Here is a 14,602-nt window from a genome sequence, read left to right on the forward strand (position 1 = left end):
TGGACAGACTTGAAAATTATTTTGGCATCTCAGGTCAGGTGCTCCTTTGGTGGAGATCATACTTATCAGACAGATCTTTACAAGTCTTATACAACAACACATTCTCTGAACCTCATGCTGTTAGTTATGGGGTTCTACAGGGGTCTGGTCTCTTTTCATTGTTATGCTGATGACTTACAGCTGTATACGCCTATTATCCTGCAAAATGGGTCAGATATAACTAAACTTGAGATCTGTGTAGCTGCAGTTAGGGGATGGTTATCTAGAAATTTCCTGTTACTTCACTTGGCCAAGACAGAAATGATGATTATTGGTCCTGCAAAATTAATGCATCTGTATGAACATTTCACTTTGTCTCTGGATGATTTAGTGATTCATTGCCGTGACAGAGTTAAGAATCTTGGTGTGCTCTTTGATCAGACCCTCATTCAGTTTTCATATAAAGGAGGTGACCAGAGTGGCCTTTTTTCACCTAAGAAACATTACTATGATTCAACCTATTCTTTCATTTAAGGATGCTAAGATCCTTATTCATGCTTTTGTCACATCACGACTAGATTACTGTTCTTCTGTCAGGTTTGCCAAAGAAGAGTTTTTGGGGTCTTCAGATGGTACAGAACGCAGCAGCTCATGTTCTGACCGGAGTGGGTAAATATGAGCATATTACTCCCGTGCTGGCCTTGCTCCACTGGTTTCTGGCAGAGGTTAGAGCTGACTTTAAAGTGCTTTTGCTTATTTACAAAATTGTGTATGGCATTGCAGCACAGTACTTGTCTGCCCTGATTAAACCATACACACCTGCACATGACCTGTACTCCCAGGGGGCTCATCTTCTGAGTGTCCCCAAGTTCTGCAGAAAGACAGTTGGTGAGCGGGCTTTTTCATTTTGTGCACCAACCTTGTGGAACAATCTACCTATTGGTATTAGGCAGGCATGTTGATATTTTCAAAGCAAGGCTAAATACCCATTTGTTCACTGTTGTGTATAAGTCTTGATTTGTCTGTTTGTTGTTGTCTGTTATTGTTTTATTGTGTTTTATTGTGTTTTACTTATTGTATACTGTTTTAGTGGCCTTCTGGTTTTAATGATGTACAGCACTTTGATTGAAAATGCTCTCTCTCCACTTCACAATCTTCACTCTGTCCTGTCCATTAAAGGCAAAACAGCCCAAAAAATAATCTTTAACAAAAACAAAACAAATAAATGTAGAATTATATTTATTATTAAAGTTACAATGTGTACTTTACGTGGATGTTTATTAGCAAATATCAACTATTGCTTTCATAAATATATATTTACTAAAGTGTAATGCAATTCACATACAAATGGAAGCTTTCTCATAGGCTTAGAATGATGTCTCTATATATATACACAGACAGGACGTGGTCTGCTGGAGGCTGCCCTCTTGCGTCACCATATTTGAATACAGTGGCCGAAAGGGATATACGTGCTTCGCCTTTCGCATTTACCTAGAACTTGCCGTCACTGGAGACAGTTAAGGTGAAGATTAATTCGGGGCGCTTCTTTTTATGCTTTTATGCGCTACTTTTATGATTCTGTCGCACTTTAAATGGATGAACACGGCACCAAATAAAAGAAAAAGATCAGATTAGCGAGGACGGGACAAAACGCGAGTGAATATTGGCGTTGCTTATTCCAGGTGGAAAGAACTCCTGAAGGAGAAGGATTTCACAAGGGATGCAGAGGTTGCCTGCTTTCTGCTAGACAGGTAATTCCATCTGATATTTTAAAATCATTTTGGCTTCATGTTTGCAACTACTTTTCCCTCTTGTCTAAGTTCGAGTGATGGCTATGTTAACGTGCTAACGTTATCCTAGCCTTGGCTAACTTTATCCCAGAGCTACAGCTAAATGTTTAGCCTAGCCTACAGCCTAATCTGTTGATTCCTCTCGCGCTGCTGCGAAGGCTGCCACCCTCTCCTCCTCCTCTTCCCCCTGGGTAGCCGAGACACACCTCTTCGCCTGGCCGTTCCTGCACCGCCTCTACCCCCTCGCCCCCTTCCTCTCCCTGGTCTTCCTCCTGTAGGCCTCCCTCTTCCTCATCTCCCTGTGTCCTGTGGAAGAACACTCTGGAAACCAGGGGTTGCTTTAACTGGATATTCTCAGTCATTGACCAGTTTTTTACAGCAATGACCGGAAAATCTGAAGGCCGTCGGTCATTTTGACCGGTGCACAGTCAGTGGCTGCTGTTTTCACACTGCAGAGAAAAAGTCATTCATCTGCTTCATGTAGTGTTGTTGAACCCTGGACACACCGGACGCGTAGTGCCGCGGAAGTCCTGTGAGTGTACTCGCAGGCGCTTGACTGTCCACACAGGCAGCGCATTTCTCCTGCGCTCTCTGCGCCGGATAAACATCGAATCCACTCGTCTGTTCCCGTCAGTACTCGTTTTTTCATTTCAACAGGTCATTTTAAACATGGGTAAGTCCATATTTTAATCATTTTTTATAACGTAATAAGTTAATTACAATTTGTCATTGCATGTCCATGTATTGAGTGTGTTTGATAAACACTGAATGAATAGGGCATATTGTTCTGACCATTTTGTTTATGAAGTTATACCTGTAGGCTCGGTGACACAAAATTAAAATTGTAATGAAATGATTAGGGTATTGAAAATGTGTTCGGTTATGTACTGTTGTGTTATTTTGACTTACAACCATGGTATTTTCTCCTCACGTTCCTCAGTGCATGCTGTTATTTTATTTTGAAAATTGGCCGGATTCTCTCATCTTTTCTGTGTCCGTCTTCCTGTTTGGTACGATCCGCTCTATCCAGCTTGACATAAGCGCTCACGGCTCGCGTGAAAAATAGACCAGATGCCGAACTGAAGCGCTGCCTCCGCGGGCGCTCCGCTCTGCTCAGTGGCCTGTGTGGACAGTCAGATAGGTTAACATGGGCACCGATTGAAAACTGCCTCCACTGCTGGGCGCTGCGCTTTGGTTCCGCGTCCGGTGTGTCCAGAATGGCACGGGTGTGTGGATGTCTGTTCATCTTTGCATTCATGTGCACATGCACTTTATAACTTGCTTGTTGGATTTATTAAAAACGAATGAAGGAAAACTAAATATCTTTGAATATCTTAAAGGAAAATTAAAATGATCTGTAAAAATAGACTATGACCGGATTTTTATGACCCTGTCAGTCAAAATAACCAGCGACGAAAAAGTCTAGCGCAACGTCTGCTGAAAACGCATATATTATAACCGTTCTAACCTATATTTGCCACACTGTGCCATGACTATCACATAAAACGTGTCATTCTAGCATTACTTTGCTAATGTTTGTTCGTGTTACCAAAACAATTAGAAATTAAACACTCCTAACATATATCTCACAGATAACCTATATCTCACTGGTAATCTATAACATATCATAACATGGTTTAGATTCCTAAATAAATATTCACCTCATCGCTAGATACTCCTGAAAAACTCAAAAAAATCTGCTGTCTGCGCGAGGCTTTTTGTCCTATGAGGCCACCATCACTTACCCGATGGGAGGGGTGATTGAGTGAGTGCAAGTGAGCACTGCAATCTAGAATTTGACCGCTGATGTCACTGTTACTCACCATTTTTACACACTGAGGCTTTAAATATATATCAGGTCTTACAGATGTGTTTGATAATTTAAGACAAGATATCAGGGAAATTCACGTTTATGGCAACTCAAGTCAGAAGCCAGATACTAAAAGCAAAAAAGCGACAATCAGGGATTTGCACCATGGTTGACAACATAAGCAGCCAATCAAGATGCTAAAAAAAGGATACAAATTTTACAAACACACAAATAAGAAAAAATTAAATTAAATTATTAAAAATATCAATCAATCAGTCAATCGATTTTATTTATAAAGCCCAATATCACAAATCACAATTTGCCTCAGAGGGCTTTACAGCATACTACATCCCTCTGTCCTTAGGACCCTCACAGCGGATAAGGAAAAACTCCCCCAAAAAAACCCTTTAATGGGGGGGAAAAATAATAAAATAAACATACTCTATATATACCTTTCACTTATAGGCTACACTGTATATCCATGATTGATAGTTGCACAGGATAAAAGAAATAAACTCATTGTGTGTAGTATATTGACTGTTAAGTAGTGATGGCCGAATGAAGCCGCAGGAAGCATTTTGTTTATTTTCATTTTCTCTAGATGACGCTTTTTGTTCAACAAAAGGTTTAAAACACACTGAACTGCCGTTCTGTGAGCCTCTCTTTATAAACCAAGAGCACCATCTAGTGGGCTCAGAAAATAAACAAAATGCTTCATGAGGCTTCATGAGGCCATCACTACTGTAAAGATATAGCAATATAGCCTATAAATGTTATTAGACAGTAAGTGATAAAACATTGCACAGTAGGAAATTGCATAGCCATGTTTCATAATATAAACATTAAGAATGTGGATATATACATGTGAATATGTATGATTATGAACATGTATAATATATGCATATATATATGTGTCAATATAGGCCTAAGATAGTAGTAGTGCAAATAAGCTGTTGTATTGTAAATGGTTGGTAAAGAAGGCAGAGACACCAGTGTTACATGATGTTAAGTTGTCTTGTTAAAAAATCTGACTGCTCTTTCTTGCACTGTGGGTGTTGCAGTCTGTTGCTGAGGGAGCTGGTTAAGGTTGTAAGGAAAATGTTCAACTTCAGCAAACACTGAAATGAAGAGACTCGGAGAACCACGGAGAAAAGAGAAACAGCCAGTGGGGTTACTTTAATCGCAGAACTCAGCATACAACAGTATACTAGTCTACACAGCAAAACAGATGGAAACAGCGAAACAGCAATCACCCTTCAAATGCTTTTATAATGGGCGTCTGCTCGTTCATGTGCATGTGTGTGCATGTGTGTGTGAACACGCTTGGGTCGTATTTCCTGGAAATCTAAAGTTCTCCTGATTTCCTACTTATTCCGAGAACTGGACTTATTGCGACAATATTTCCTGTCTCCTTTGTCTCTCTCAGAACTGGCAAAAACAACCATTCCTATTGCGAAACTTGGCACATCTGCTCCAACAGTCAGGCCACCCTAACCCAGAACGTTCTACTTCATTTGACCTCCCAAGGCTTGACTTACGCACAAGTACTCAAATTATCAAAACACGTCTTATGGGTCCTTTTTACTGCCAAATCTGATATTTGACTAGCTGCTTCCTAAACCTAGTGTAACTGACCTTTTTTTTCACCTTTGATATAAAATGACACATTATCTGCCTCTACACAAGTAGGTAATATTCCCTCCCCATCTGCATCAGATTTTGCAGCCTGCATCACAATTAGGTTATCTGCATCACTATCATTATTAGGTTATATATGCCTTCACCATGGAGACACTTTATTTTGGTTTTATTTTGTACCAACACAGAATATAATATGTTTTTTTTGTATTCTTCACTTTCTTTTTTTCCAACACAGAACATTAATTTCAACTTAAGAATTACAACAATATTTAGCAAGTAGAACAAGACGTGCTTTCCGGCCACCAGATGGCGCTATTTTCACCATCTTTAGAAATTGGAATTGCTGCTGAGGCTGTCAGACAATAGACTGTATTTATTATTTTATCCACTTTGCTTCAACCAATCACCACCAAAATTTTATCATCTATTCCTTGTCTCATTATCCACCTTTCCTGAAAATTTCATCAAAATCTGTTCATAAATGTTTTAGTTATTTTGCAGACAAACAAACAGACAAACACCAGCAAAACCATAACCTCCTTGGCGGAGGTAAAAAATAACGTGCAGATTTTTTTTTTCCCACGACAAATTGATTAGTTTCAGATTATGTGCGACTTTAGTCGACCAAGATTTTCTTTGGTTGACTACAGCCCTAGTTCAGTGTCATGGACGTTGAGCTCCTGCTAACTCTCATAGCAGCTAAGCACTATGTCAAAATGTCTGAAGGGATCCCACCACTGCTGGCGTTTAAACGTGGGCAGCCCAATGCAGGCCTCACAGGCTGGTGGCTGCTAAACACTGCTCTCTGTGCGGTCTGCACCAAGGCACTGATGAGGTTCTAGAAGTGGCGAATCCATCCAGGAAGGTGCATAGTGTGCAATTCACCGATCGCCGAAAAGAAAACGGTTGAACCCGGAAATCCGCCTCCTTATATACTGTGGGGTCAACACGTATTCCGGTTGGTATATCCTGATTGTCTGGCAAAGTTTATGCTTTTCTCAGTGTGCAAATGCATGCTCTTGTTTAGAGGAGTAGTACCCAGAGGGTCCAATAGCGGGCAGAGCTTGTGTGAGATAGAACGATGCAGACCATGCTATCTGGGCTGAAGAAATGCTGTTGAACCTATTTCATGATCAATACTCTGAGCACCAATAATGAGCTTCTGCAGACACCATGGGAGAGGTACTAATGAGAGTGAAAGAGGTGGATAGTGAGCTTTGCTTCTTTTAAAATGCTCACAGCAGCAGAGTTTTGCACTTCAAACTAAGACACATACGGGTCATCTAAACTCCTGCAACCATAAAACATAACTTGGGTAAATTAGAAGAGCTAAAGTATTTAACACACACACACATGCACGCACGCACACACACACACACACACACACACACACACACACTGCTGCTGTGTACACTTGAAGTTTTATTATATTGTAGCTTTGGGGCTGCAACTGAAAAGAAGGGAGAAGGAGAGACACACCTCAGCATCCAACCTCTGCTCAGTGAGGCTCAGATAAGGAATATCCAGGTATATAGTAGCCTAGTGAAATTAATATTTGGCTGTGGCTCAGGAGGTAGAGTGGCCGTCCACTAATTGACCTATGGCTAAGCCATGCCCCCCTCCACTCACTTGGACAAAATATCAACATTCAGTGTTATTCAATATGGCAGGTGTCACAGTACATGGCATTTCACAGGAGACAGTTGATGATTTTTGGAGACATAACGATCAGATGTCATTTAATTGTTGAGAAGGTTGATGAAAAGCTTAAATTACAAGTCAAAATTTACAGGTCCCAGTGTAAGAGTGATAAAGTACATCTTGTTGTCGAAATTTTGGTGCATCAAAGTGCCACTGAAGTTAAGGTTTTTGGCTTACAATATAAGAAAAGGATAACAGCCTTTTTACCATCTTTACCAAGAGTGTCTCTCTGTTAGTTTGATGCTACAGTATTTACATTGAATCATTCAGCATAACGTTTGCCAACCTTTGTTATCTGTGTGATGACAGATAGGTTAATAAAGCAAAGCTCCAGAAGAACGTTAGCTTAACTAGAGCCCTTTGGACAACAGCTAATACTGATGTACAATCACCAAAATACAAAACTAGAACAAAATAGGCTAATGCACTCCCAGCAAAAAAGGTGACATGATGAACAATGCAGCTACGAGCTAACGTTAGGCTAACTTTCGCTAACGTTAGCTAGAGATGTTAAAGATAACTTTATATTCCTTTCCAGCAAAGTGACAATATGTTGCCTCAAACATAATGTTGACTTACTTTTAAACGGATGTAGACATCCTTGTTAATCTTATTCACGTTGAGTTGATGTTGTGGCCTACCACACAACTTTATCCAAAGGAGACAGTTTTCTCCGTTGAGATGTGGTTTATGAAAGGGTAAAGAATACACCCCGTCGCCCAGCCTCTCAGGATACCTCAAATCTCAGAAAAAGCTCATAAAACAACTGAAATTGACTTTCTGTATTTCATTTCAATGGACATCCAGGCAGAGAAAGTCCGAGTGTATTGAAATGGCTATACGCACTGTGATTGGCTCATCACGTTTGAGGGCATAGGTCAATTGGAAGACCATGAGTTCCTATCCTTGAACAAGATACTGCACCCTAAATTGCTCCTGATGGCTGTTCCATTGGTGGAATGTGAGTGTGTTAAAGCTGTATAGCAGGTGGCACCTTGTAAAGTATCTTCAGCCAACAGTATGTGAATGTGTGAGTGAATGAGTGAATGTGACTCATAGGGCTCTAGTTTCCTGGCGCAGCGCAGGGTGGCGAACCCCACGCAGAGCTAGTTTAGCAGTGCAACCCGAGGCGCGCTCAGTTTGGTAGTTTGGCAGACCGAGGTGTGCTGAGATGGGTGTGACGGCAGATCCAGCTTGGCGCAGGGACAGTTTCGTGCCAAAAGGCTTCGCTGAAGGTGTGCTAAAAGCTCGCCAGCTGAAACCAGGTCTACTGTCAACGCAGGCAGAGCGCAGCCGGTGTAAGCCGAAGTTTGGCTGACCGGCGGACAGTGAGGACACGTCACCAAAACCTCACAGGCAGGTTTCCAGAATATCAGGCACATTAACTATGCAATAAATAGCCACAAAACCACTATTCAATGCAACTATCTGCAATCAGCACATAAATGTATCTCTATATCGACTGTCCCGTCACATCTGATGTCAAATCAAAGGGGATTGGCACCGTTTGGCACGCGTAATGGAAACCCATCCTGATTTGATTAACACAGCTGCAAACTAATGGGTTCACATCCCTCTCAGCCAGCCACAAACAGCCACAGCATTAGATAGGGAGCATATATTCAACATCTGTCATCTTAGAAAAGTTAAAAGAAAAAAAAACAGAGTGAGACTGCGAGAGAAAAAGAGAGAGCGCACGCGTGAACGAGAGAAATGCAACATTGATGTACAATTGTGGTGACCTCCTCCCAGGCTACCTTTGCATCATCAGCCTGTGGAAGTCTTCCGTACATTCGGACATTGCGAGCTTGGACCTCCCGGACCAAAACATCAGTTTCCTCCTGGGAGAAGTCTGGCTGTCTGACGCTGCTGCTCTCCTCTGCCATGGCGAATTGAGTAAACTCTCATTACGCCTTCGCGTGGCGCATTTAAAGGCAAGGAGAGGGGCTCATTTGATTGGTGTGATGTGTGTAAAACCCACTCCACGCCTTCTCTCCTCCCTCTTTCCGACTTGTGCAGGTAGGAGGGATGGAGGTGGGAAAGAGGAGTAGCTGTGTCAGGCGCACGGTGTGCCAAACTTGCAAAATCTGCCTGGCCACACACAGTTGGCGAAGCGCAGGTGCGCTGCGCCCCTGCCTCACCCGGTCTGCGAAACTAGAGCCCATAGTGTAAAAAGCGTTTTGAGTGGTCAAAAGACTAGAGAGGTACTATACAAGTGAAGGTTCATTTATCATATGCTGTGAAGCCATCTGAGGCAAATTGTGATTTGTGATTTTGGGCATTACAAATGAAGTTAAAACTGAAAATTGAAATTAGATTAAACTGGATGCATGCCCACCACTATCTACAATGGATAATACACTGGCTATGGATCTATAAAATTGTTTCTACAGTACAAATGTAGTACCTCATTGTATCTTCAACTAGTTAAGGTTTGCTAATAACAAAATAAAAATCTTCCACCTCCAAATCATCCAAGCTAACTCTTTATTCACTCTCCATGTCAGTGAACAGTTTTTGTGTGGGGGTTGAGGGAGGGGAGGGTGACAGCATTGTAACCAAGTCACCGCTGTTTGCCAACAGCTTAGTATGAGTTTCCACTTGAAAACTGAATTTATCACCTTGTAGTTGAGTGCTTCCAAAAACCAGTCAAGCAGCCCATGTCAAGGTTTTTGCGGAATTTTAGGAAACTCCCTTCAGGTGTTCTGGAGCGATCACATTCACACAAACAAGGTGAATGCAACGTCAAAGGGACCTTGGCCTTTGACCATCAAAATCTATTCAGATCATCCTCAAGTTGGAAGTAGACATTTGTGCCAAATATGAAGAAAATCCCTCATGGCATTCTTGAGATACTGAGTATATAAGAATGCAATGGAAGGGGTCATACTGATTGTGACCTTTGACCACCGAACTCTAATCAGTTTATCCTTTACTCAATGTGGATGTTTGTACAAAATCTGTTTTTTTTTTTTTTTTTAGATATTGCTTTCTGGAGACAGATGCAAGGTCACCGTGATCTTGACCTTTGACCATCAAAATCTTATCAGTTCATCCTCAAGTCCAAGAGGATGTTTGTGACAAACTAAGGAAATTCCCTCAAGCTGTTCTTGAGATTTTGCAACTACGAGAATGAGACGGAGGAGGTCACAGTGACCTTGAATTTTAACCCATGACCACCATAATATAATCAGTTCGTTGTTGAGTCCACATGGACATTTTTGCCAAATTTGAAGAAATTCTCAAGATGTTCTTGAGAAATTGTGTTTACAAGAATGAGACAGACAAGGTCACAGTGACCCTGACCTTTGACTTGCAACCACCAAAATCTAATCACCTCATTGTTGAGTCCAAATGGACATTTGTGCCAAATTCGAAGAAATTTCCTCAAGGTATTGAAGGGCATATGTTATGCAAAATGCACTTTACCATGGGCTTCTAACAAAAATATGTGTCCCTAGCCTGTCTTCAAACCCCTCAAAAATGGGAAAAGTCCATCTTCTTCCTTTTTAGTTTGTCTGCCTTTCAAAAAACGTGTGCTCACACGGGTATACTGAGATTTTCCTTGCATGACATCATGGGAGGAAATAACACCTCCCCCTGGGTGGGTGACACTCCCCCAGCTTGGTGTTTGCTCTACCCATTGAATCCACGTTGCCGCCAGACTCTTCTATTCCCTCCCAAATGCCAGCTCCGGTAAAACAAAGGTGTCTAAGTTACAAGCAACGCACGCCAGTTGCTCTGTTGTCAGATGCAAAAATAAACTCAGAAGCCTTTTTTTTTTTTTACATCCTACGTCTGAGGATCTGAAGACTGCTTTCTCAACAGGAGCCAGTACAAAGCAGGATTTGCTACATTTCTCAAGATAAAGCATGGACAGGAACCGGCTGTCTATGACCCAACTTCAAACATGGGCGCTCTAAGTTTGACCATTTCCTGTTCTTTAACTGTGTATAGCATGCCAGCTTGTTGAATATGTTGTTAGCATGGCAGTTAATATGGCTAACATTAGTTTCCATTAGACTAATGCGCTGCAGTAAATGATATTAGGGGAAATTCAAGAGAAACTACGTGAACGTTTTTGAAGTTGCAAGCCCTCAGAATAAAAAGTATACAATTATAATAATAATAAATAATTAAAAAAAAAATACTAGTAATAATTTGCAGCCCAGACTGGCGCCTTTCCTGATGCTAACCCCCTGTTGTTTGTTATTATTTTACCTGGCCTTGAACCTGTCCTGCACCGTGCTCAGTCACGTCACTGTGGAAGAGGTGGGTGGGATGAGGCAAAGAGTATAGAAGCACAAAAGACGAAACTCCGGTGCTTTTTTGACAACTGCCACTAGATTGCTGACGATTGCCATTTTGGACTGAAAACACCAAGGTAATCAAATGTAAAAATGTAGAAATTATTTAAGTTTTTTCAAATGCTAGCACTAGCTTATGCACCTGCTAACATAAAGTTGTTTAGCCTAGTAGTAACTTTACTTCCTTACTTCCTTTTAGAAACTGCTGGTGCTAGCTATAGAAATCATATTAATTTCGATTTATATGGATATGCCACTAAGTTAGAATGGGCTTATTAAATACATTGGCTGGATTCAATTATATCAGTGATCATTTTTGTCAGTAATCAAAAAAGGAAAAAATGATCCGCATACCGATAGAGCTCCCCTTAATCCATTTATTTTCTGTCAAGTGACGTTTCGACGCAACGCAGGCTCTTCCTCGGACTTGTAATAAGATAAAACCAGAAACGCCATCTTTAAATACCCACTGTGACCAGTGAGATGAATCACAACTGTGTGCAAACCAGACATATAAAAAAATGAAAAAATACAGACAAAGATGTATTCATATGAATACAGTAGTCCAGCATAAACATGAAGAGTGACCTTGAGTACACATACGTAAAAAACGTCACCCTACATAAATATGAAAGTTCACATCATATAGTACAAAACGAGCGAATACATAATAGCCCAAAAAGTCCATACTTGCATAGAAATTATAGAGACATATTATCCAAAAATATATATATACACAATTTACATATTTTATACATACCCCAAAGTAGAAGTACTCAAAATCAAGGACTCAGGCTTAAAGCCATCATACTGTACTACCTATAAGAGGCGCCTCTTATGTAAACTTTTAGTCAGGGAAATAGAAACACCTTACACTGCACTCAGATTATAGATGAAAAACAGATAAGGTAGAACCACATGAAAAAACACAGTACACAAATCACAGAAAAGGTCTGATGTCAAATTCTTCATTGAGCCCTTTAGGAGCTAAAGTGCCTAATGTATGTATCCAGAATAATTCCCTTTTAAGTAGCAAGGTGTTTATGTCCCTCCCTCTGCATTGACAGCTTCTATTCCAGCGTATTTAAGAGTAGAAATATTGTGTTTTGCTTTAGAGAAATGTACAGCCACGGGACTAGAAGCTACATTATTCCTAATGTTGCTGCGGTGTTCTGTTATGCGGGTTTTCAAAGGTCTTGTAGTTTTCCCAATTTAAGACAGTCCACATGGGCATTTTAACATGTATATCACATTAGAAGTTGAATATATGATGATACCACTGATTAATTTTTTTTTTCCTGTATGAGGATGATAAAATGAATTGGTTTTATGAGTGAAATGACACTGTTGACAGCGACCACATGGATAATTACCAGAGGGTATATCACTCAGAAAATGAGATGGTGGTGGTTGGGGGTCCGCCCTCACCAACATGTTCCGCAGATTCGGGGGTTGTTTGTGTACTATTCGAGGGGGTTTTGAAAGACGGCTTTTAAGCATAGGTTCCGTTTCCATAATGTGCCAGTGTTTTTTAATAGTCTTTTCAATGTCTTTGGATACAGGTGAGTACTGAATGGCACATATGACTCCACTGTCCGTTCTTTTGGATCTTGTAGAGGTCAGACATTTGGTTTGTGATACATTAGAAAAACGTGAAGAGGCATTGTGGATCCAGGTCTTCTTATAGCCCCTTTGTTTGAATCTTTTTTCAAGTTCTTTTGTTTGTATTAGGAAGCTACGGTGGCCGACAAGGGCCAAACGCACTGCAACGGCCAAATGCGTCTCAGTTAGAGAAAACAGCTTCAAGTACAGAAATGATTCAAATTCACAAACTCAAACACAAGTCTAAACGAGGTACAAAAAGAGGAACGTGGTGCAAATAAAAAAACGTGCTGCAAAAAACAAAGACAAATGCATCATCATCAAACGCGCTGCAAATAGAGATGCAAAGCACAAAACGATACAAACCAAGAAACCATCTTCAAAAGAAAAATGCTTCATAACCGGGAAGTGCTCCAAACCTGCAGGGGGTGCTCTCAGTGTAACAGCTCAATGGAAAGACACACGGGATGGAGAGACAGAACAGCTGACTGAACCACGGTGTTTCAACATACAGTGGGAATGGTAATGTGACTTTTATTTGATTATATTTATATATTATGTTTATATCACTGTACAACGCTGCACATTACATGACGTTTATTTTATTGTATTTTACACCAGACGTCACAAGGCTGCACATTTGCATGTAGATTAGCCTGCTTAATAAGATAAGATGATTAGAGATTGATATAAAGCACCCGTTTTAATAGTACATTAAAAAGCCCTCTTATCACAGTCTTCCATAAATATGACATTCCCTGTCCTTTTTTTCCTTTTGCAGATGTACTGTCCATTCTGTGGATCTGCGCTTACAGCTTCCCCTGCCTTTTGCTGTGCATGTGGCAAAAACATAACTTTTTTAAGGCATGTCAGTGAGGAGACACCTGCCACTCGTGCACAAGTTGATGTTGCAAAACCTAGCACCAGTGCAGGTAAACAGATTCATGATTTTGTAACATAAAATGATTAGAAGGGGGCTTGAAAAGTTCAGATCGTGTTCTTGTCAAAATCACTTCTCTCTATCACTATCCTGGTTCAGTAACTGGCATTTAAGGTGTACTAAAATGTCCTGCATAAAGTAATTTTATATGAACATAATTAAATGTAAACTCAATAAGAGCATTGAATCAGTATGTAATTCCTGTGTGTTTTTTTTTCTCAGAGGGAAACTCAAGCATAGAGACATTTTTGAAGTTTAGGGCAGTTAAAGAAAGGGAGAGAAAGTCTTTCTTTTCAAGCGTTTGGAGAACAAAATGGAGTGGATGGTATGAGTCCGTCTCATCAAATAAGCAATCCAACTACTCCAAAATGCTCTTGTGGAAAAGTAGTGACCTGCATATTCACCATATGAAATAATAATGCATAATTATGTAACATTATGACACATGAATCAAATAAATTGCACTATATGCACTTTAGGTGAATGTACAGGTCACAACTTGTCCACGAGAGCATTTTGGAGTTGTTTGATTATGTATTTGATGATTTGAAGGACAGACAGACTCATTCTGTCCACCTCCATTTTGTTCACTAAGAGGCTTGTGCCTCTGCCCCCCGGTCTCAAAACAACAGGCACTGAAAACTGAAGGTAATGTATCTACTCATGACTGCAGAGAATATGGCAATAAGCCAATTTGCCATAATGTTGTGTGTATATTATGTTTTGTATGCAGGTCTGGGACATTTCAGATAATGTGAGCACCCCAAGAATGGAGAACATTTTGCAGGGGTAAAAATTGCCTTTGTCAAGTGATGTATTTGCTTTATAAACA

The sequence above is a fragment of the Epinephelus fuscoguttatus genome, linkage group LG11 (assembly GCF_011397635.1).
Source record: "Epinephelus fuscoguttatus linkage group LG11, E.fuscoguttatus.final_Chr_v1".
NCBI lineage: Eukaryota > Metazoa > Chordata > Actinopteri > Perciformes > Serranidae > Epinephelus > Epinephelus fuscoguttatus.